The 22,127-nt window shown below is 38.7% G+C and overlaps 1 protein-coding gene across 4 annotated transcripts in view; it reads left to right on the top strand.

Moving 5' to 3' along the window:
• The window catches only part of rarab (retinoic acid receptor, alpha b), a 115,367-nt gene continuing 93,240 nt past the window's right edge, over positions 1 to 22,127 (top strand). Inside the window, exon 1 of one of the 4 annotated variants that reach the window (XM_057345727.1) lies at positions 1 to 192. The gene's annotated coding sequence lies outside the window, so the exon portion shown is untranslated. Of the gene's footprint in view, positions 193 to 7,908; positions 8,218 to 9,608; positions 9,629 to 22,127 lie in introns of those variants that run through there. The other 3 variants (XM_057345726.1, XM_057345731.1, XM_057345728.1) reach the window with 3 other exon arrangements.

Below are 22,127 nucleotides of genomic sequence, written 5' to 3'. Positions count from 1 at the left end.
TACAGTGCAGATCTGGGTTGGTGTGTACTACAGGGGGTGAACGGCAGGCAGTGGTATGGGCCTGCCTCTGCGTTTCTATTCAAAATGCTTTGGGTGTAAAGCAAAGTTTTGGGACGGTTGACATAACGAATAAAACGGATATCTGAATCTTTATAAAGATTGTCATTCAACACAGTGTCACTCACCCATAAGGTAAGAGGAATTCAAATTAAGAATGAAAATGACAGAAGGTGTAGGTGTTTTTTTTTAAAGCTACCGTTTCCTCTTGCATAGACATATTGTTGGGCCTTCTGGAGGAGAGGATGTGTGTTTTGTGAGGGGCTCCTGTTCATGAGGGCCGAGCGCCCACTGCCTGTAATGTGAAGCGACAGCTAGTCTTTATGCACCAGTGGACTCTGTGTCCTAAAATGGACACAGGAGGACTCTTTCAGGAAACAAAAAGCCAGGGCAAAGGCAGGAGTACGTGAGAACATCTTTATGTAGATAGGGAATGCAAGGGACATGAAAAATCTGATGAATTTATTGTGTCATTTTATTTATATCAACATTTAGCAGACGCTTTTATCCAAAGCAACGTACAAATGAGAGAGCTCATTGATAGAATGTTAACCTCTATGTCTTCAGAGGTGTATACATGATGAAGCGTTATGTTTTAATTACCTTAGAATGAGCTATTTCTATCACCATACACCGTGGGTCCCCTTGCATTGAATTCACCATGTGGTTTCTCCAGCAGCCCTAAATGGACAAACTGCTTTACAGAGCATGTTTCGTAAATACGTTATCTCCTTCGGCAAAGAAACGAGAATGTTACGAGAACTTTGTCCTGTGTCAGTCATCGTAGTGCTTCAAAAGGGAGTGGTGGAGTGTGGCACTGGTTGCAATTCACAACCTCACCGCTAGATGTCGGTAAATTGCATACACTGGACCTTTAGAAATACCATGGTATTAGGCCAAGAAACATGGCATTACCCTGTTGCCATCAATGTTATTTTAGTTTACTAAAATTAAAACTTTGAAAATGTTTCTGTTCATTGAAATCTAAGAAAATATTGTCTTAAAATTAAAAGAAAAACTTAAACTAAACGAAAAATGGAAAAATTGCCTCAGAAATAAACAGAAATTATTTTAAAGCACTAAAATTATAATAATAAACAAAAACTAAAATAAAGCTAAAATAAAAATGTATTAATGTTCAATAGCAACATAAAAAATAAAGAAATAAATAATAAAATGACAAAACAAAATAGCTAAAAATGTAAATACAATTAAAAATCTACAAATAAAAGCTATTTTGAAATATTAATGAAACTAAATAGAACAAAAACAAAACTATAATAACTCTGGTTGCCATGTGTAACTGGTCCTACTCGTCTCTGTTGGTCGGGGATGAGGTTTATGCTGCCATCACGTGCTCGCGGAAAAATTCAATAATTCCCACTTCAACCCGAAAGTAACATCTGGATTTAGTAACATTAAAAGTATTTAGTAACATTACAACATTAATGTTACTAATGATTTAGTAGCATTAAAATATTACAAGTATCTGCCAACATTAAAAGAGCACCGTTACCGTTCCATAAATACTTCCGGGTTGAAGTTGGAATTATCTAATTTCTGAGAGCATGTGAAGGCAGCGTTACTTTGCACAGCTCTCTCTCGCTGGCCTACGTTACACATGTCCAAATACATGGTAATTCCATAATACTTTTTGGTATTTTCAATTTAATCTCAAATGAATCTCATTTTAATCTCAAAATGTAAGAATTTTGTATGAATTTTTGTGATGTGAATCATCCAAAAATGTACGATTATTAGAGAAAAAGAATAAAGGCCAACGCCTAAACCTAATGTCACAGATCATACTAGAAATGTATGAATGGTATCACACAAATTCATGCGATTTTTCAACTTCATATAATAGTTACAAAATGCTGTGCTTGTATTTCTGTTGTTTGTTTGTGTTATAGGTCACAGCTATCACCTACTGACATTTGTAACCAAATTCTTTTTTAGACCAATATACAATCACGCAAGCACATGCACATAAATGTATCAATACAGTCTAGCACAATGATCTCTCTTTGCATTGTAACAGAAGCAAGACTCTTGTTCTCGCCTGCTGTCGTTGAGGCTCAGTGCTTTGATCAATAACTAATTAAAAAGGGAATCAGCACATTATCCCTGTCACACTCAAGCTTTCAAACTGGACAAGCATTAAAAACAAGAATGTCTCTCCAACATCTGCTCCAAACGCATGTTGACATGTTCGTCAGGAGTAAAAGTGAATGTACTTGTTAATAAGCAAATCATTGCCTGCAATGTGCAGGAGGTAAATGAAGTGGCTATTAAAGATCGGCAGGCATGATGAGTCCACTTCTTAAACTTGCTGCCTTTTAACAAGAAGCCATTTCCACCTAATTAGTGCCTAGGATTTTAATTGCAGTTTAGAGAGTTGTTCAGTTTTATTGAGTTTTATTGAGCTAGTGAATGTGTGTTTGTGAAGAGGCAGAGAGGCCTGGTGTTAGACCCCAAATACACCCACCTTCACAAACACACACAAAAATTCACTGGATGGGCTTAATAGAAACCAACAAATATGTTTTGAAGATGAATCCGAGTGGATCCTGCTTGTTTTGTTGAGTGTTGACAAAAGCGATTTAGACAAACAGGAGTCAAATACACATGAATCAAGTAAATATCAGCAATGCACTCATTCAGTATATCTCGAGGACACTTTTTTCCTGTGAATGTGGGTCAGTGGATGTGCAGAGCATACGTATGAAGAAGACAAGAGAGGAAGCAGTAAGTGCGGTGAATAATTCATTTTGTCTGTCTTCCATGTGTGCCCTGTCTACACTTTCATCACCCTCATTATGCTTGTCATCACCGAGCTCTGTCCTCTCCACCGGCCAGCGGTGCCATTCACTCACTGCCTCTGAGAACTACTGTGCCTAATGGGGATATATTTCAACAGATTAGTTACCCTGAGAAGAGAGGACGAATCGAGTGCTTCATGCCCATCAATCTGTACCTACTGTAGCCTCGCTGGATACCTTTAGAGAAATAATGGTCTTTGTTAGGACTGTTTTATCAAAGGCGCACACAAAAAGGGAATATGTCAAGTGAGATGTCAAGTCAAGTGGGCGTTTTGGTCATGGACAAGTCTAGTGTATAGCTAGAGAATGTAGTCAATGGATGAAAAGCAAAAATTTGGAAAGTATGAGAAAATCCTTTCAAAATATTACAGAACTGCTTCTCACAACTGCACTAGGTTTCATTAGGTCTTCAGGATTAGAAACTGGGCAAAATGAGGTCTTTGTTTGGGTAGGTTGGACATAGACACAAGTTCTTCTCTTGGAAATGCTTCAACTACACTGTAAAAAAAGTCATTTTAAAGGTTCTGTGTGTACATTTTTTGGAGGATCTATTGACAGAAATGCAATATAATAAACATATGTCTTCAGAGGTGTATAAAGACCTTACATAATGAAAGATGTTTGAATGAGCTATTTCTATCTACATACACTGCGAGTCCCTTTACATGGAATTCGCCATGTTGTTTCTAGCCCTAAACGGACAAACTGCTCTACAGGGCGAGTTTCGTAAATACGTTATCTTCTTCGGCAAAGAAGTGAAAACACGACGACATCTCAGTGCTGTGCTGCCATAGGGAGGGAGGAGGGGTGGAGTGAGCCGTTGGTTGAAATTCGCAACCTCACCACTAGATGCCACTAAATTTCATACACTGGACCTTTAAGGAATTTTACTGTTTTACTTTAATGAATTTTCATGTTCTTTATTAAACGCGGTAAAAATGCCAAATTACAAAAATAACATGCAAAACTTTTCATTTTATTTTACAAACGTTTTTATGGCACCCCAGCTGCTAGAAAATCACTGTTTTTACTGTTTTTTTAAGAAGTTCATATTCATGAAAAGAAACTGAAGACTGAGCGGAGTACAAACCAAACAGTAAAAAAAGTATAATATAAATATCATAAAGATGACTATGATGACTCAAGAACAAATCAAATCTCTGTAGTGCCATAAAAAGTCATATGGTCCCATCAGACTGCATGGAAATAAAAGGTAACATTAAAATATAGGGTCCCACCCTTGACTGTTCCTAAATCCTTTCAGTTATTCAGGTATTAAATCATTCCTTGAATGTTGCAAGAGCCAAAAATGCTTGTGTAAGCTGTCTGACCCTGTAAAAGGCTATCAAGTCGGAAGATTTAGTCTCTTTTCTGACCATTAGACTGCATTTTGGGGGTTTTGTGTAGCCTGAAGAAATGTCTTAGGGTGAGTTTTGTCACACAAGGAGAAAAAGCATTAGGCAGGGGCATAAAATGGCAAGCGTTAGAGATCTGTCCACTACCATCATAAATAACAATGTTGGACAGGACAGGATAAAGCACCATAACAAAAGACTAAACCCGTGTCTCTGTCCTATACTATACAAAGTGTCTTTTGAAAAACTTCAGGGTTTTAAACAATTCCTAACTGACTGTACTGTACAACGAAGTACAGTAGAGAAATCTCCTCGCATCAAAAAACTAACTTCTCCTCCCCACAAAATGCCTCGGAGTAACTCAACTTGTCCTGTCTAATGGAAGTACCTCCGACCTACATTCTATCCTTTTTCTTAACTTTTTCCACAGTCACTTGGTTTTGTCTATTGTTATCAGTCTGCCTAATGGGCTTCATTCCAGGGCTTTGTTCTGGCAGGCGAACGAGTACAGAAGGGCGGGGATGGGGGTGAGAGGGGGAGTGGTTGGTGAGAGAAAGGGCTCTTGAGTTCATTTCTTTAAAGGATATCAGTCATTTCGATATGATCGGCCTCCCAAGCAGCAGTTTCACAAACACAAGACTTTCTCTCTCTGAACCAAAAGCACCAGCCGTCATATTGAGCTGTAGTTTTCACACATGAAGGGTGTTGATACTCCAATAAAACAACTGTAGACATGTTTGAAAGCTAATAAATGACATGAATAGTGCAATAAACACGAATAATTATTGTCATAAAATCAATAACAACAATGTGCTACTTCATCAGCTGTGAAGTATTAAGATGACTGAACAAGTGTTTGTGAGTCGGGATATCTGCCGTAACTTCTGTATGTTAAAACTTTTAAAGTTTTAATGTCCCACTCTGTTATTGTGTAAGTCAGACCCCCAAAAAAGCTGACCAAACTTGGAACGGCTTCTTGACAACAATAACAACATACTATATAAGTGTAAACCGCATATAATGCAAACATTTAGTCTTACTGATACGCATAACTCTCATAATTCAAACAGAAATCAACGAAAAGCACCAAAGCACAACAAAACATCCATTTATAATTAAACTAAACCCGTTTCCATTGCCTTTTGATACTAAAGGGTTAACCCCGTTCACTGCCCGCATCTGGGAGTCATTTAAAACATTCCACAAGGCTTACCACATGCTTTCAGACAGCCTAAACCCCATGAAGCTGATTTTGCTGTTCAGGGCTAAACGTTTTCAAAGTGTATTTCTCAAAAAAAGTGAAGCTGTGTTTTAGCTTTTAAAGTTTTGCATCATGAAATTGTTTCTTCTCCTCAGAGAAGACTTTGGTTTTAAGCATGAACACGTCTAAGAGTGTGTGACTGTCTTTGCCTACCTTTGTATACAATGGCGTGTGTGGATGAGTTGTAAAACTGCTCTTTGAAGTGCAGGGATGCTAAAGAGTGCTAGCTCTTTCCCACCCTCCGATAGGATCTTCACAGGCGTGTGTTCCCAGCTCATTTCCTCTGGTCAAGTCTTGTGACCCGTCAACACAGAAGGGTTATAGGTGTTTGCTGTAGCTGAAACACACAGACCATAGACATTAAGCCAGAGCCATGTGCAATTAAATAATGACAAAAAGGAAGCTTGATGAGAGGGACTTTAAGGTCCAGTGTGTATATTTTTGGAGGATCTATTGACAGAAATGCAATATAATATACATAACTATGTGTTCAGAGGTGTATAAAGACCTTACATGAAGCATTATGTTTATATTACCTTAGAAGGAGCTATTTCTATAAACATACGCCGTGGGTCTCCTTGCATGGAATTCACCATGTTGTTTCTACAGTAGCCCTAAACGGACAAACTGCCTACAAAGTGTGCTTCGTAAATACGTTATCTCCTTCAGCAAAGAAGCACCGTAGTGCTTCGAAAGGCAGGGGTGGAGTGAGTCGTTGGTTGCAATTTGCCACCTCACCACTAGATGCCGCTAAATTTCATACACTGGACCTTTAATGCTTTGCAGGGTTGACATTTCCTCACACTTACATGTTAACACAGTTGCTCATCAGGGTCAGAGGCAAAAGGATCTGAAAAATTAGGCCAGGTTTACTAATTTTTCAGTTGTACACAAGAATATTAAAAGTTTCCTTCAAACAGAAATTAAATCTTTACTCACACATTGTCATGACAAACCTGTATGCTGTATTTTTTCCCATATAACTCCATTTGAGCTATGTACAACAGGTTTGTACAAATAACAGACCGAAATTGATGTTGTTTATTGCTAAATATTTTCCCTCCGCTGTAATTCTCTGCATGCAGGGATGAAACTGGAGGTTAAAAAAATCAATAGAAGCATTTTTGGCCAAACAATTTCTTTAAGGGAAAAACCTAAGGATTCATTACTGTAAATGATGACTGGGCTTTAGCACTTAGTTGCACAGTACATCAACTGGATCAAGAGACAATGAAATAAAAACACCTAACGCCTAATATACAATATAGGTGTTCTATGTTGTTTGACAATCAGGGCTAGAGTCTAGTAGCATTAAATGAGGATCACAATGGTTGTCTTGACTGTAAGCACCATTTTAGATAGATTAGATTATATCTACAATATAAGCACTTGCTTGTAATCTTAGTTAGCCATTTTCTAAATAAAGAACCAACAAGAAAGTGATTCCCCCCCAAATGTCTCACATTAAAATTTTTATAACATACAGAACAAGATTAAGAGTCATTAGAACAGCCATTTAAGCCCTTAAGACAAGCGCAGCACATGTGATTTTGACTCCATCTAACAGTTTATTTTTTCCTTCTGTTATCGGGACGTCCCCTCATTTGCAGTGTGATGGGGCATATAGGAAAAAGGTCTTGGCATTCATTCAACAGTCGCACTATTTGCAAAGCCACACTGCGTTATAGGAAGGGTCAGCCCCAGTGGCCAGTAATATAGTACAATGATGTGTAACAAACATGCCGAGGCACATGCTGCTCCTAGAAATAGCTCCGCTGGCCTTCTTGTGACTTGGAAATACTGCCCCACGTAAACAACACAAGAGGAGACAAACTGACGACACCTTCCAGAGGCCCGTGCCAAAGGACCGAACACTTTGAAAAGGGAAAAGTATGAGGACTGTTGATGCCTGCTGGGTCAAACAAACTGGCGTGATGCATTACTTCTTTCACGGCTATCTAACTCTATCCAGTCTGTTTTATTAAAGCTATGCTGCGGATGGCTTCTTCTCCAAATTAAACTATTCACTGCAAATGAGGATGTTTTGCAACATAGCAACAGAGCCCTTGTTTTCATACGGAGGCTCAGAGCTTGTGGAAATGCAGGCCATCTAACAAGATCAATGGCGTTTGCAGTTGTTTTTCCACACAGCATGCACCGATGATCTTGACGCATCTGTTATTATGAGACCACAAAAACAGAATGCAAATCTTGATTAAAGCCTTTTGGAACGCTTTTCAGCAAGTTTATAACCTTACAAAAACTTATAGCTGATTGTGAAATTCCTCTTAATGTTGCAAAATTGACCTGAAATACAGCCATGCCATAACAGAGTGCCTCTCATGCTTAATACCCTCCTCGTGGTTACGTAAAGGCAGGCACCAGCTGAGCTTATGTTCAATGGGTATCGTGCCCTCAAGTGACACCGCGGAAGCTAATGATGGGAGGAGACGGCGGTGGGCTGGCCGGTTTTCGGTTTCACCAGCGTGCACGTGACCGCAATGGCTGCTTCTCCGTTCCGTGCAGCGCATCATTCCTCTGCCGCCCAGTAAGCACTGGCTACATCAGCTGAACCCTCGGTTTGCCTGAGCAAAATTCATCCACGCCTTCTCTGTGCTTCATCCGAACGGCTCACCGGCGAAGAACGATATTTTGGAGAGAAATAAAACCTCCGGGGGTTTGAACTTCTAGCAAGCAGCACGGCAGTAGGAGGAGTCAACAGGTATTGGCGCTCTCTGTTTACGTGAATATACGATTGCTAGGCTGACAGGTAACCAAATTGCCGGACTATCAACTTCTGCCCATAAGCGCGAGATCGCGTCTTGACAGATCCGGAGCGGAGAATAGACGCGTCTTTCCTCACTCAGATACGGTGTGCTAGTTAACTGTAAAGCTGTCCGATGAGTTTGATCGAAACCGCATACGGGGTTCATAATGACCGCGGTAATAAAATGCGATGCATTGTTCTAGTCTCACCTGAATGACGAGTGTTTCATTGAGAGTTTTTGCAGCAGGTCTTTCATTGAAAGCGTCGCTACAGTGCTCTGACTAAAATGTCTCGGATAGGATTTGGTCGAGAGCTTAAAGCAATGTTATATCCATAGGCTGAGCATTAAGTGTATGTCATCATATATTAAATGTCTTTAAATGGGTCAACAAACAAAAGCAACACATGTCTGGATCAACTGCATTGGCACATTATAAACAGATTAAGAGGGTGCTGCTGCAGCAGCGATGGGTGTTTTCGGGTTAGCTGTGTTTCCCCTCTTAAATGGGAAGTTTCTAGACCATCTGTCTGCAATAGAAAGAGGAAAGGGTATATCGCTCGATATTTGCTTCCTCAAAGCGCTGCCACTACATGTCTATGGTCTGCTGAGACACATGCCACCGAGTTTGACATTTCGCTTTTTCTGCTCATGAAAGCATGTGCACGCGCACAGTATCACCTCCTGCGGTTTTGTCTCAAACTTTCCATCAGCGCTCTCTCTCTCTCTCTCTAATGCTCTGTCATTCCAAAATAGCGGGAGGGGAACACAAAAGCTGACTGAATCAGGGCACTATCCATCTCCAATTCTGTCGTCGTTGCCATTTAGAAATATTTTCGCAGCCACTCGCTGTTGGATATGACTACTCACTCTTGCGCTCTCTATTTCTCTGTTTTTCCTTTCTGTTATCCAGTGGATGGGTTTTGGCATATTCATTATTCATTTCAAATTGTCTGCAATAATGTCAACTGATGGATGTGATGATTAGATGGAGAATATTACTGAACCCATCAACTGAATCACTTTTTATTTGAATACAGTGTGAATATGTTAAGACCAAATGATGCTAACTGTAGTTTAGATGCTTGCTTTTAAAGTTTTAGTTCACTCAGAAATGAAAATTCTGTCATCATTTACTCACCCTCTTGTCATTTCAAACGTGTTTGACTTTCTTCCGCAGAACACAAAGGAAGATATGTAGAAGAATAAACTGTTTTTACCTGGTCCCCATTCACTTGCGTTCTTTTTGTGTCCATACAATAGAAGTGAATGGGGGCAAGTGCTGTTCGGTTACCAACTTTCTTCAAAATATCTTCTATGGTGTTCTGCGGAAAAACAGAAGTAATAAAGGTTTGAAATGACAAGAGGGTAAGTAAATGATGACAGAATTTTCATTTTTGGGTGAACTATCACTCTTCTGTGCTGCTCTGATTTATGGATGAAAAAGGAACAAGCCTAGGGATGCGCCGATGCCATTTTTTAAAGACCAAGTACGAGTGCCAATGTTTTTTCTGGTACTCGCCGATTCCAATACCAACACCGATGCCTACCTGTATGGTTTTTTGGTGAGGTGGCAATTTTCCAAGCACAACACACTGAAACTATTAACTTTGCCTCAAAACACATAATGAAAAAGACCATTTTATGTGCTTGTCACAAACTTTCAAAGCACAAATGTCAGTCAGTTCTGTCAGGTATGTCACGTGAGGTATTGGTCTTTGGTATCGGTGTATCTATATGTGTACACTGTACGAGTACGAGTACATGAGCTTGGTATCGGCCCCATACTGTTACTGGTATCGGCGCATCCCTACTTTTCATGCAGTGAAGGGATTCTGTGTTGGCAGTCCAAAATGTTTATTATTTGTATTATTTCCAAATAAGCTGCTGCAAGATGTTGTTACACAAGAATGTTCCACAGAAGAAAGTTTTTCTGGTTTGAAATAATGAGGGTGATTTAATGATGGCAGAATTTTGATTTTCATTGCTGAATTATCTCTTCAAAGATGCATCAGTCATGCAGCTCTTGGGCCGGATGTATAAAATGGGCAACGGGCATACACTATTTTCCTAGCATATATTGGGATTTATAAAAGGAAATTTAGCATAAATATGTGCAAACCCTGCGGATGCTCTTGACTGTACATACGCACACTACAATGATGAAATCTATATCTAATCTTAGAATAAAATTTTATACAGGAGGCCTCTTTTGACACACATAAAAATGTCTTTGACCTCCATAAATAACCATCAAAATAATATCGTACCACGAAAGAAACTGTAATCTGTTGGCCCAAACACTAAGCGAGACAGTAACACTGAAATGGTTTGTAAAAGTTGATGGGTGTTTTGCTTGAGTCTTTTTATTGCTTCGCTGTAGTTTTCTTACACAATTCGTTTAAGTAGCGCAGCTGATGTTTGTTTCTGCCAGGTGTTTAGCCCTGTACGCAATGTACCACAGTGCTTTTGGCATCTTTCTTCTTCTTTTCTTCTCTGGCTGCATTTCTTCCCCTCTTTCATCTTCTTGGGACTCATTCAGGTAACTCTCACTCTCACTGCCAAAAGAAGCAGCCAGGCGAGAATGTGCGCTCAGGCGCCCGGCAGTGTTAGAGCCTCATTAGACCTGCCACACGCTTGTGCTCTAAATTGTTAAGCCGTGGAAAAGGTGCGAATAGATTTTGCGACTGAAGTGGATTTTTCCTGCGATCACAGGGGCTGTGATTTCCCACCGTGTCACGTAAGGACACAGAAAATCGCTGACCTTTCTTTAACGGGACATTTTACCTGACTGTTTTCATAGTCTGCCTGACTTTCACTCTTTGTTGGGTGAACAGACAGCCTGTCTGCTAGCTCCCCGTTCTCTGTTTATGCTCATGTGTGCTCTCTTGACACTTCTTGGCACAGGCTGGTCTAGACTCAGCGTTTTTAAGTTTGTGTACAGTTTAATTTCTCTTCGATTTATTTATTTTTTGCTGCCCACCTGACTAAAGCCCACCTGTCCACCTGTTTTCCTGCAAGCATCTTGCGTCTTCTGACAAGTATCCCCAAATGTCTCAGATCAGTCCCTGTTATGACTTTTTATAAATCCTGTTCTCCCATCTTACGTACAAGATCGTCTCGCTGGTTAATTCATAAAAGATGTCCATCTGCCCATCCATTTGTATGTTTGAATTAGGGGCCACCCAGGCTTCGCTCACATGCCTGAAATCTGCTAAAACATCTCCGCACAGAGACAAGACATTGATGACTAAAGCATTAGAAAGAGAAGCAGGAAGTGGGTGTGTTTATTTCCTGTCAGTCATAATTTCCTTTGTAAAACATGATTTTCAACTAAGCAGTGTGTCTTTGTTTTGAAACCCGTGGCCTGGTGAGCAACGTCACATGCAGCTTATTTGCAGCTTCGCTTGTAAGGCACATTTGCAATAGGATTTGGCATGTTTTTGATGTAGGCATACATCGTGAGCTCTGCAGCAGGAGACAGATGGGTGGAGGTAAATTAAACAAGCCGGTCTGGTATTCTCTCTTCACTATGACAGTGCGCCAGCCACGGCACTGAGTCTCTGTCATTATTTAAAGGCCAGTGTTAATGGGCTCTGTCTGCCTCGATGCCCCCAGCTGCAGAGAGAGAGAAAAACAGATTTAAGACTAAAAATTGAAAGGAAATGTAATGACCATGCAGTGTGGTTGAATGAGAGTTTTCTTGTTTCCTCTCAGAGTGTTTTGTCATTGAACACTATTGCTGGTGGTGATTTAGGGTCTTTTTGAGGTCTGCATGGATCAATTTACCCAAAAACACACAACAGTTTTTTTGCACACATAGAGTACCTCAGAGATGACGTATTTTTGAATGCAAATCCCAGAAGCAAGATAGCATTTTAGCACTTCAGGTTCCATCTCCCCAAAGTCTATGTTTTTTTTAATGGGTTTTTGATCAATTGCCTGAAATCATATCTGTGGTTAAAAAAATTGCTAAATATGTTCACGTTTTAATCTATGACATAAAACACACCAGTTATAACCAGCTTGTGATTTTTTATTGGGTCTTACAAACGGCGGTTGCTAACAAGTTGCTAAAGCGTCTACTTCCATGGGCGGGGACATTAGACGTCATCGCTCATATAAATCTCACATATAATATAACATGGGCACAGATTACTAAACACGTGGATGGGGATTCATTCATCACGCAGTAAAAACATTTTTTATAAAGTTAGAAAAAGTTAGTGGAGGTTTGATGGTGGTGACGTTGATATAGACCGTTTCATCGGACGTGCACGCGCCTGACCCCCAGTTAACTTTCGGTTTGTGTTTGGCTAGTATTTTATTTAATTTATGTTAATATTAATTTGTATTATTATTTTACTGTATAATTGTATAATAATAATTGTATTAAATAAACGCTTTGTTGAATGTTAATTTTATTAATTTAAACTTTATTTAATTTCAGTCCTGTAGTTAGGTTGCATTTAAATAAACCGTATGGTACATTGACATCTAGCGGTTGCAATAGCATCTGGCTGCAGAATACGCCCTTTTCACAATGACGTCACTTAACTTCCGCCTTTTTGCAAAGCAGTGTATCATCCGTCTTGCAACAAACAAGAAGAAGAAGAAGAACTTCCGTTTTGCCGTCGCGCTGGAATTTAACAACAGTGAGAGAAAAAAACTGACAGAACACGTATTCAAGTACTTATCCTAGCACCTTCGCTAACACAAAAAGAAAACAAAACACTTACCCTCGTAATCAAACAGGTACTGTTCAACGAAGAATTTGTGTCCTTTCTCTAGCTTTGATCTTGTCGTTAACGAAAATTTGTCTGCAAGACGTTGTACATCATCTAGACGTATTTGTGGCAGATGTGCAAGCCACTTGGTAAACTCCATTCTGAGGCGCTAGCGGAAGTAACTTCTTCTTCTTCTTGAGTTTTACTGGCGGTTGGCAAATCAGCTTAGCATTACTGCCACCTTATGAACTGGAGTGCTAGCGGAAGTAATGATACACTGCTTCGCGACAGAACGGAAGATGCGTGACGTCATTTGAAAAGGGCGTATTGCACTTGCACTCTCAGACTTGCACTGTCAGGCTTGCACTCTCAGACACCTTCGCTTCCTGTGACGTCACTTGCAGTCGACACCTACCTGCGACGTCACGTGCAATCGACACAAACAAACCGGACAATTTATCACTCCAGAACTATAACAAGGATTATATCTTTGTATTATTTTATTATAACATTTAAATAAAGTATGACTAGTATATATATAATTAAAAATAAATGTTATATTATAATATAACGGCAAAGTCTATCATGTATATATCCAGAGTGAGGAAAAGTGCTCAGAAAATCACTCTGGACCTCTCACATCCAAGCCTTTATCTCTTCACAATGCTGCCGTCTGGTCGGCGCTACAGAGCACTGAGCACCAAAACAACCAGACACAAAAACAGCTTCTTCCCTTAGGCCATCTACCTCTTGAACAGTTCAATGTTTTTACACACCGTGCAATTAATAACTCTGTGCAATAATAATTATATCCTCCAGATAATACACTATCTATTTTTTATACAACTTTTTCTGTAAATTATCATTCATTCTGCTGTATATAGCACATAATTGTACAATAGTCTATTCTTATTTTTTTACTTGTACATATTTACACACACACACACACAAAGCTTTACTCTCTATATCTGTATCTTATGTTTATTGTATTGTATTTCTTTATTTTTTTTATACCCATAGACCCTTATTTATATCATCTGTGTACTGTATTCTATTGTGTTATGGTCTCTGTGTACTGTTGTTGCTGTTTCTGAGTACTGGATGCTCCTTTCACCAAAACAAATTCGTTGTATGTGCAAACATACTTTGCGATAAAACTCTTTCTGATTCTGATTCTATTATCAAGTCCATTATCAGGTGGGCAATTGCAGCATTATGGATGTAACATTTTGAGACCAAATTTAAACATGTAAATTCTCAGAGAATGTATATACTACCAATATATTGAATCATCTGTTTCTACTTTACTAAACCCATGATGATAAGAGTTCAGATATCAGTCTATTCACGAGTTTTACATTTCAAAAGCGGGAAAAATTGTGAAAAAAATACATGTTTTCGAGAGACAACATAATTTGTAGGTTCCTAAACAGAAACGCAAAAGTACCTTTAAATTAAAAAAAGAAGATTATACAAATTATTTGAGGTTTTATTTGACTAGTCACTTCAGTAAAAACAAAAGAAGAAATGCCAAAAGAAACAATGGCATGTTATGCATTTTCTTTAGATTCAGCTTCACAGAACACTTTCAGGTTCATGATATCAACAACATTATCAAGGAATACACTCATATCTTTGATTTCAGTAAAGACAAAACTGAAGGGTTCAAGAGCTGCAAGTCTGTCCTCTGAAAATTCAGCCTTTTGTAGCCTTTCCATGGCCTCTGAAACATCTTGGTCTTCCATGCAGAGTACTTTGGGCAGCTGAACAGAACCAAGCAGCACACCTGAATGCTCCAAACACCACGCACTGGCTTTTTTCAAATCTGCCATTGATAATAAATAAATAACACAGAGAACAAGAGACACAACTGTGAAATCAAAAGCACTAATGATAAAATTCATAAATGTTCCAAAAATAAAGCAAAAACAACTTTGACTTTTTTGCTAGTCCTGTAACAAAACAGGGTACCTCTTGTGGTGACTTATGGGTTTCCTCAAACACAGGATGCAGTACACAATCATCTGCCTAAAAATATATACAATACAAACAAATGAATATTTAACATAACTGAGTAACAACTTCACAGTAAATATACCTGTGCCGACTCCTGAACCTGATGCTGTGGCTCTTCCTGTTAATAAAACATCACAGCATGAAAAAACATTCACAAAGTAAAGATACATTTTGAGTGTCGTTCCCCCAGCATATACATTTACCTGAAAGATCTCCTCCAACTTCCTTCTCCTTAGCCTAAAAACAGGCTGCAAGATCACCCCTCAGGAAGGCTTTCGACTCCTCTGTGAAGTGTGCAAAAACTTTTATTTAAAGAAATACTGTACCTATCAAGCCCATAGTTTTCCATCAACATCACGCACCACCATTTCCGTAGTTCTCGCATGTCCAGCTGTTTATAACATGCAAGTTAACACCCCTTTGCTTTGGTCACACTAACTGCACATCTTTGTAGAAAAGTACTCACAATCGTGTAGTCAAATGCAGAATCCATCACCACGTAAAATGCAGACTATAAACAAATGAGGCACATAACAGTTACAGCCTGTGCATAATCAAACATACAAAAACAAAACAGTCTTACCATTAACATGAAGACACCACAGTCATTACCGTAAAGTTGTCCTGGAAATCCCTTTAATACAACAAAAGAAAGGCAAGTTAATTTTAACATTTTAAGAAGTAACAATTTGAGTCTTTGTGGAATTTACCTGTAAATCAAGGCCTGTTTTTTCAGCCCATTTCCCAGGCATTAATCTGTTTGCAATATGCCTGTTGTTTACACACAAAAATAATAAATGATAATTTGGCACTGAACATGACCATCTCTGAACAAAAGTGCAACCGTGCATTGAACGTGAACATGCCCGTATCTAAACAATCGATGAGAGCAATATATACATAAATTTGTAATTTGTTAACGTTAGTTAATAAAAACATAGCTGTTTATTGTCCATATTAACTTAACAAATACAACTTTTAAATTGAATAATGTTTTAGTAAATGTAGACGAAAATTAAAAAAATAACAAATGCTGTATAAGTACAGTTACATTTTTTGTTAACTAACGAATCTTACTGAAACCATTTGTATGTAACTTACATCAGTACGTTTATATCAAATCAACACCATCAAGCACTTCCACAAACTTATTTTCACCACAAATAATTAAACAGGGACGGTACACTATCCAGTGGTTTCAACGTATGTATGCCATATAATTAGCTAGTTTAGTTTAGTTTATGTATTTAAAACTAGTGACGGACAGACAGAGTGATATATGGTTGGCTAGTTCACCTATACAAACTCTTTGTATAAACAAGTAGTAAACAGCATACATAGACCGACAACATTTTGTATACTGGATATTATACTATCACACATGGAAAAAACATTTAAACTTACGGCAATGACCGCGAAAAGTTCTCAATCCATCATGTGCTTGTGCTACACATGCAAAATGCAAGCAGCGCGAAGAGTGCAGGTGTCGACTGCAAGTGACGTCACAGGAAGCGAAGGTGTCTGAGAGTGCAAGTCTGAGAGTGCAAGTCTGAGAGTGCAAGTCTGAGAGTGCAAGTCTGAGAGTGCAAGTCGATAGGCTGCAGCCAGACCCTTCTCAGCGGTTGAGCTTGTTATCAGAGTCTAAATTCAAAATATTGGAGAGACAAGTTTAGCCAAGTAATGGTTCTTCTCAGTTTCTTTTGATTGAAATCATAAATAATCTACAGGCACTCTATTGTTTGTGAATGTGTACAGGACGTTCAGTTGGTGTCACAAAAGTGTGCATGCGCAGTAACGTTTGTTTATGTTGTTGGAGGAAACCGTCTATAGTGCGACCATGGTTTAGTCTGTTTATAACCCTTACTTCTGGCGATTGCATTTAGGCTTCAAAAATAGCAAATATTATCATGTCAGACAAAACGTGTAAGTATCATAAACGTTTGTTAATCGCAGAGTTTATTTTTGCGATCTTCCAAAAATCTGGGAAAAAATGTAAAGGCTTTCGGTCGAGGGAACCAGTGTGGCGCTAACTTCTGGGTTAGCCTACACATCATTGCACTCTTTATGATTTGGTGGGTTGGACATCATTGTCCACCCGCAGAAAACAGCACTGGTATATATTAATTCATAAAGCTATATGTGGTACTTCCTTTTTAACCGTTTTAGTCTTAACTCTGGGAGTTATGAGTTGCACTCTCAAATAGGTTACTTTGTACTGTACTCACTCAGAGTGTTAACTAACTTGGGGAAAACTGCTTTTTCTTATTATGCACCCTGGTCATGGAATAATTTGCAAAGATATTTACAGTTAACTACATTGATATCTATAGCTTTGAAAGCCCTGCACGTGCGTGACTGAGACGGCTATTCAGATAATTATTTAGAATAAACTCATACTCAAAACCAACTAAAACACTAAAATCAATTCAAGATTTTTTTCAATTATTGTTATATTATTGTGTATTGTATATTTTTAAAAATTGCCCCTTGCCGCAGGGCCCCCTAGAGGGCGGTGCCTGGTGCGGTCGCAGCAGTTGCACTGCCCAAAGGATGGCCCTGGTAGGAGTAATGGATAAAATCAGACAATGTGATATGTGGAGGCTGACAGGTCCAAGGAATGGAAACAATTCATGGAAAGTAACACACTTATGAATAGTTTATGTGATTTTTCTAGGTGATCTGTCTGTCTGTCTTTGTGCATGACCGAATGAGGGTGAATAAAAAATTTCACACTGGAGGTAAGCCATGAAGTATACAATTACTCAAAGACCTACCGCACTTTACGTTTGTAAAATCATTTTGCCACACAGCTAATATGAATTCCAGATCTGTGAGATGAGTGCACCTTTTCCAGGCTTAAAAATATCCAGTTGAGGACAGAAAGAGAGAAAGGCAGACAAGTTGTTCAGCTGGTATAGGGGGTTTGCATTATAGTCCAGAATGGATCGTCCGAAAATCTTATATCAAGTGTAAATTGTTAAAGTGTAAAGTGTAAACTTGCAATGTGATGCTGTGTTTAGAAATTGTTAGCATTGTTATATTTGTCCACTGGAGAAACGGCTGTGTGGCCTGTGTTCAGATGTGGAAATGGTAGAAAATCTGTTGGAACAAGTCTGGCGGATCCACTGGATGTGCATGACAGTGGGCCTCCTCACATCTCCCCCACGAGTCTTTGAACCTTCAAAAGGTCCTCTCCTTGCTCAATACGCTCATAAAAACACAGATACTGCGTGTAAATCTGGAACAGAAGTGTCGCTGTGCTGGTTCCATCGCTCTTGATTTATGGCTCCTAGTGCACGATGGACACTGGTTTTCTAAGTTGTAACCCAGCCATGGCAGACCCTCCCTCTCTCATTATGATGAGCATGTCAAATGCTTAGCTTTGTTCCTCCTTTGCATTCGTTGTTCTTAAAAGTACATTGGGTCCGAAGCTTGTTTGCTGATATTAGCACATGCCCACTTGGCTTAAAGTTCCAGTGAAATAAAAAATGACAATGCCTATTTTTTAATGTATTATTGCAGCGTTTATTGTAAATAGTCTATCAATGTGGGTCATTCTCTTTTTAAAATTCGTGTGCTCTCATAATCTTCAGTTAAAATCTGAAAATGCATTTCCGTCCTGTAATGACTATCTATCTTAAATGACGTAAGTTAGACAGCTTGGGCGGAGCATCTGTTAACTCCTCCCCTTCAACTGTCAGTCTGCTGCCGGTTCCATTTCAAAATGCAACGGCTGTTTTTATACGTCCAATCAAATCGCAGACAACGACGAAAGCAAGCCCACTATTTTCTCATTCAAAAATGCCATTTCACTCGGAAATGCGTCAAAATACAGAAGTAAAAACGATCGTAACTTCCGGTTCACGGGGACTTTAAATGAAAATACTGGATCAGACTACAGTCAGACTCTGTTCTTTGTTAACGTGTGACCAAAATTATTTTGTAGAAAGTGATTTGGGATTAAAGATGTGTTTAGCTAGCTTTACAATGATGTTAAACTGAATCATTGGTGATTCATGTGATGTACATTTTAATGGATGGAAGTGGAAACCACCGGACTGAAGCAAAGTCTAATTGTTGTGATTGGCAGATATATAGAGACTTTTGGAAACTGAAGTGAAACATAAATAAATTTTTACAGATCCATGTTTTCCACTCTACTCTTCCAGGCTTACTTACCTAAAGTCAGTTTATAATTTTTATATCAAAGGATGTTTTATTGCTGTGGTGTTTTGTAGTCTACTTTGGAAGTTTGATCTTGGCTGCAGTAGCATCAAAACGTATTGTCTGGACACTTACGTCTCATTAAAAAAAAGTATGAATGTGTTTGAATTAGATAACAAAAGCAAATACCAAGCAAAGTGTTTTAAAAGAAAGCGTAAGTATTTTCAAAACATCAAAATTAATGGAAAAGTATTTGGAAGATGTATGGTTATCTAGAACTTGTGGACTGATGGAGAATTGTGTGCAAAAACAACTTGGAAAATTTGGACAATTTAGCTATTTAATGCTATGAAATGCATACATTGTAAAGTGTGATGACATACTGTACATTACGGGGCCACTGTAAACCTTGTTGGTCCATGACATTAACAGATCTTTTCATTTTGGCAGAACTTGTACTTCTTGACCTCTTCAAACAATATATAAACTGAGGGAGATGTTTCCTTCTGAAAACAAGACTTGACAGGTGGCTGTGCCAGCGGCCATTCTAACGGACATCTTCTATGATGTGATGTATGATTCCTCTATTCTCCCATTTTCATTAAGTGGTACACTACTGTGCTCTCAGATACTCTGCTGACCCTGAAAAGGGAGGCCATTTGGTGGATTACCATGACAATGAAACAGAATTTCTTCATGGTGACTAGAATGGTGCCCATATGAGCTGTGAGAGTAATTCTCCTATCTAGGCTGTTTTTGTGCACTTGCCGTTATTATGTCTGGACTTGATGTCCTAGGACTGTATTGAATAAAGCAAAAGGAAGTGTTTTACTCAGTTTCGTGCTGTAAGGACATCCTTGTGGTACTAAACGTCCCGGGTATTTATTATTCAGTTCTGTTTGACCTGATGGAATCAATGAAGGAAACACTGTGATGTTGATCAATGAAAGCCAAGTCGGATCGAGCCTATCTGAGTTCCCGCTGTAAAGAAAACAGCTGCTTTAAAGGAATGTTAAGATCTGTTGAGAGCATCTGTAGCATGTTGTCCACAGATTACCATGAGCGATCATTTTTATTCGTCTTATAGTTTGTTAAAACAGAGAAAATTCGTTTTTACACGGAAGCCTATGGGAAAATGTATTTTAGATGTGAAAAACAATTTTTACAGACAAAGGGAAGAGTCAAACTTTAATTGATAGCATGTCACAGTTGTTGTCAGTGCAGCCTAACTTGTATTGAACCATGAACATTACGATGTCATTGCATATTACACACATCCATAACTGAGGTGTAATCGATAATATTACAGTTTTTCTCGATTGCTTAAACACATTTCTTGAAATTATGCCTCGTATTCTGAAAACAGTAAACACAAATCCATAACATCTCACCCAATTCTCCAAACATCCTATTGTCAGGTCAAAATGAAGCTCTCTCCTCAAAACCATTCAAACTTGCTGAAAAACCAAACTTTTCCTGCAGACATGATTTACAAGCCCTCAAAATCACCCACACTGCAACATAGTCTTAGACACTGGTGAGATCAATTCAAAACACTGTTACTAAAACTCTTAGTGGGATTCAAGAATAATTTGACAGCTTAGTGTTGATTAGAATATACAACATAAAAGAGTGCACCTAGAGCAAAGTGCAAGAATGAGCTTTAGGAAAAAATAAAACAATAAAACAATACACCACTGTAAAGTAGATGAAGATGATCTTACAAGACAAGAGAAGTTCAAAAACCAAAGAACAATATAAACTGGTCATGCAACACAATACGGTACACAACTGCACAATAACATTTACATTCAGGCGTTTAGCAGATGCTTTTATCCAAAGCGACTTACAGAGAAGATAAAGGACAATACAGTGAAGCGATTTGTCAATAGGAGGCAATGTAAAAAATATGGCATCCTCTGCACCTTTGGCCCAATTTTGTAAAAGTATTCCGGTAAAAAGCAGGTAAAAAGGGTGTACACGTGCTACAGTTTACTGGGTACAGAATAGAGAAATTTCTCTCATATAAAGTGTGTACTGTAATTATACTGTATGTTTACAGTAAGTAGTATAAAGCCCAGTAGATGATTCTAGGATGCACAATTACCTGTGCTCCTATTGATATTATCCTGAGATTCTGATTGGTGTGTCATCAGTTTTGCAACTGAATGTTTACTGATGGACAAATGTGTGCTATTTGAGTTTACATATTGACACTTCAGTTCATTATATTGTGTGTTTGTGTTTTCTGAATGAGAACATGGTTAAACCTTTGCAAATTGAGACTGTTTGTGTGAGGGGTTTGTACAAGTTGGTGTATTGTTCTGAGAATGTGTTTATAGTTGTCAGAAAATGGTGAGTTGTTTCATGAATTGTGTGTTAGCCATCGAGAAAAACTGTAACACTCCTCCCACGTGAACATGAACCTCTTGTAGATAAAGAATGCAGTTTGAAGTACAGTCTTCAGAATGACTCATTATACTTCTACACCTGGTAAATAAAATCAACTAAAAAGAACAGTGGACTGGAGGTTAGACGGGGTGCTTACGTAAGGTCTTCTGATACCAGAGACACAGGATATCCTGTGGAGCAGGGTCTGGAACAGGAAGTGCTGCCACACCACTGGCACCAGCGCAGGAAGTGGCTCTGAGGAGACGCCTGACTTCTTGGCAGCCATTTGGTGTTAAGTGCGCCAGTTGCTTCTGTTGTATCAGGGACTTCCCCCTTTTGGGGAAAGTGAGTTGCCTTTCCTCTGGAAGATTCTTTCCTTTCGTTGCAAATATTAATATGTGTGCATGTGTTTGAGGAATGTAGTAAATTCGTCAGTATATCTTAAATTGTTAATGTATGTTTCGATCTGAACAGTATGTTGATTCAATACATTTATTGGTTGGTTGATCTTAATTGTAGTGTGTTTATTATTGTTATTGATTGATTGCATGATTGTGACTTGTATTTAT

Source organism: Triplophysa rosa, linkage group LG11 (genome assembly GCF_024868665.1).
Source record: "Triplophysa rosa linkage group LG11, Trosa_1v2, whole genome shotgun sequence".
NCBI lineage: Eukaryota > Metazoa > Chordata > Actinopteri > Cypriniformes > Nemacheilidae > Triplophysa > Triplophysa rosa.
This window is presented reverse-complemented; position numbering and strand designations above follow the sequence as displayed.